Genomic DNA, 3,649 nt, shown 5'->3' with positions numbered 1-3,649 from the left:
GGATTACAGGCGTGAGCCACTGCGCCTGGCCGTAATCCTATTTTTCTACTTCTGCTTTTGTTACCTGTGCTTTTGATGTCATAAGAAATCATTGCCAAACCCACTTCTCTGTGCTGTCAATAATTCTGCCTTTGGGTGGGTGGGGGGGAATGGCCATGGACTATTCCAACAGTTGAGGGAATGAGGACGTGTTTGGCCAGGAGCATGGAAGCCCCCAGGCGGTGGGAGGGCAGTGATTATGGTATTCCAGTTACAGAGGGGCTTTCGTGGGGCAGAGTGATGACCCAGAAGGCAGAAATGGGACCAGTAGGATGCCCAGGGAGGCAAATAGCAGCTCAGTCTAGCAAGATTCCAGAAGTGGAAGAGGATACCTTGGAGGTAGTGAGCTCCCTGTCACTAGAGTTGTGCAAGACCTCAATTGATCATTCAGAATATTTCACAGGGGCTTCAGACAGAGGATGTGTTTGAGTTGATGGCCTCTGATCCCTTCTGTGATTCCATAAGGAAGGAGGGAGCTCAAAGGTTCAGCCAGCAGGGTGGGGTGGGCAGGATTGCAGTGGACGGGTATCCCCTCCTCTGTGCCTGGGGAAGTCTTGTGCTTTGAAGCCTAGCTGTGCAGGAGATTCCCTTAAGTTGCCATCATCCTAGCGCCTGAACCCAACCAAGCCCTGGCCCAACCCATCCATGGGTCTTGGAGACCTGGACTGGAAGAGAGACCTTAGATGTGCCTCCATCACCTGCCAGGTGCTGCTTGCAGGCAGAACGGAAGAAACAGACTTTAGAACCTGGTGGACCCTGGTTCAGGTGCTGCCTCAGCCATTGGCTAAGTGGCTTTGGGCAATTTCTTTATGTCTCTGATCCTAATTTTCTTCATCTGGGAGCAAGGGGTTGTCACTTCTCTTGTGGGGTTTACTACAGAATAACAATAACAGGGGCCTGGAGCCTGGCAGGTGCTCAGGTAACTGCACTGATCACAATTAAGCTCCTTACAATTTCCTTTTAGCACCCTTGGAAGCCAAGGACCCGAGCCAGCTGCACCCCCAACACACTCCATCCTGTGACTGCTTCCCATGGCTTGGCCCCTGCCAGCCTCATAACCTGGGTGGACCTCAGCCTTTTATCTCCTACTGAGGGCTGGGAGTGCAGACTCTGGATCCAGAACCCAAGCCAGCTCAGGGCCCCTCTCTTGGTCTGACGGGTGGGGCTGAGAGGCGGCTTGACACTGACATCCTGTCTGTCTGTCTATCCTCAGCCTCTTCCTGTCCCTGTAGCTGCTGACCCTGGTGTTTCCTCACTCTCGGCTTCCCAGTCCCTCTCGGCCCTGCACCTTGTGTCCCTGCTCACTTCCTTGCACGTTGCACCCAGAGCTACCCCCACAACCATCAGCCCAGCCCATTGTGGAGAAAAAAATCAAATCTCATTAAAGGTCATCGATTTTCTTCCAAATTTGCTGTGAGTACACTTTGAGGCTCTTCCGTATTCCTGCCTGCTCCCACCTCAGCCCCTCAGCTACCCCTGCAACTACGCCAGGGAAATAGGGTTGTCAGGGTTGGCAGGTGGTATGGAGGGCAAGGGGGCCCCCAGCCCCCTTTGGCCTTTCAATGTGGCCAGACCCTGGATATGTCATTGATTTCTGGGAAGTATTTCCCCATCTGTCTGTCCCCATCTTCCTACAGGGCTTGGGCTGTGTGTTGCGTTATGTATCTGTCTATGTGTCAGTTTGTGTTTTGTGTGTATCTCTGTGGTGTGTCTCTGTGCATCTGTGTCTTTTCTTCTCTGCCTCTGTGTGTACAGGTGTGTTTGTGTGACTGCAGGGGGTGTGGGGCTGGGCTTGCAGCTGAACTCTGGATGCTCTGCTGTCCATGAGATAGCCAGCCTGGGGAAGGGGCTTGACTTGGGATAAACCCAGGATATTATTCTCCCCCACCAGGGGCCAGCGGCTGGGCTGGGATCTGAAAACGGCACAGGCTTCCCTGCTGCCTCTTGCCCCCTCCTGTTCGTATGGAAATGGGACGTCCTGCTGATATCCTTGTGATGTTAGATTTGGGGTTTTGGGGGCTGGTGGAAGAGACTTCAGACTGGGTGTGGTGGCTCATACCTGTAATCCCAGAACTTTGGGAAGCCGAGGTGTGTGGATCACCTGAGGTGAGGAATTGGAGACCAGCCTGGGCAACATGGTGAAACCCTGTCTCTACTAAAAATACAAAAATTAGATGGGCATGGTGGTGCACACCTGTAATCCCAGCTACTTAGGAGGCTGAGACAGGACAATCACTTGAACCCAGGAAGCAGAGGTTGCAGTGAGCTGAGATCAAGCCACTGAACTCCAGCCTGGGTGACAAAGTAAGACTCTGTCTCAAAAAAAAAAAAAAAAAAAATTCAAACCTGTTGTGGGGGCATCATTTCAAACTTGATGTGGGGTTCCGTCATCCCCTAATCTGAACCAAAGGGTCCCAGGTGGGGGACATTTAGAGTTGGATGGACATATACTGACCTGGTGAGTCTGGAGAGAGCGGACTAAGAGAGAAGGCTGGGCAGTGGCAGTGCCCTGCAGGGGTATGGCATGAGGGCATTCATGTCTGCCTGGGTCATGTTCCTGGGGTAATATCAAACATCAAGGTCAGCCTTGACAGGGACAAAAAAAAAATCACAGAAGGGGCCCTTTGGCCTTTGTTGGGTGGGGAGGCTTGTGACCTGGCTGTAGGCCGAGCCTCTTCCCTCTAGCCCATTCGCTAGGCCCAGAGGTCAGCTGCGGTACTGAATTGGCCCTCTAAGCCCTGGGACACTGCCCCACGCCCCAGGGTGGGCGTCTTGATGGGGTCCCTACTGATACGGGGCATGGGGTGTGTTCCCAGGTGTGTGACTTCAATGAAGTATCACTGCTGCCTCTTGCCCCAGACCTGCACAGGTGTGTCATGTGAGTTCATGGCTATGCATGCATGTTCTCCCTGCAGCCTCTGCCGGGGAGCTGGAAGCAGCCCTTCGGATTCCAGGGACAGGCCAGATTTATGACACTGGGAGAAATACTTAGGTCTGAGACAGTGTGGTTGTGTTAATTATGGAAATCTAAAGATAATCTATATTTAATGCTGAATTTTGTCAAATTTGCTAAAGAATTAGGGGAGCGTGTGCAAACAGTGACACTTCAATGAAGAACAAGGTGCAATTAAACTCTGAAATTTACAGTGGAATAATTGGAGAGCATGACAAATATAGTTATCAGCAGCAACTAATTAGGGGTCTGCTCGAGGTTTCTGGGCTTGATTAATCTCGCCTGGATGCTAATAAGTTATGTGGGGCAGATGATAACCGGTTTGTCTCCTCCTTCCTTCTACCCTCTCTCCAAAGCACTTGAGGGGTAAGAATGTGACCCATTCAGTTCATCCCTCTGTGCAGCCTGGCCTGAAGGGGAGGGTGAGGGCACTCCAGCTCCTGTGCTGGGACCCCTGCCCAGGGAGGGATGATGTGAATACCTTGCCCTGCCCCTGCTCAGGCATGCTGGGGGCTCCTTGGTCGGTAAGTTCTTCTTGGTATCTCACTTGAGTCTTGTTGGGATTGGGGGAGAGTGGCTTGGAGCCTGTGCTGGGGTCTCGCTGAGCCTTAGCGGGCCAGATTTGTCCCTTGCTATTGATGTAGCCGTCTGACTCCC

The sequence above is a fragment of the Colobus angolensis genome, unplaced genomic scaffold (genome assembly GCF_000951035.1).
Source record: "Colobus angolensis palliatus isolate OR3802 unplaced genomic scaffold, Cang.pa_1.0 Scaffold37, whole genome shotgun sequence".
Lineage (NCBI taxonomy): Eukaryota > Metazoa > Chordata > Mammalia > Primates > Cercopithecidae > Colobus > Colobus angolensis.
This window is presented reverse-complemented; position numbering follows the sequence as displayed.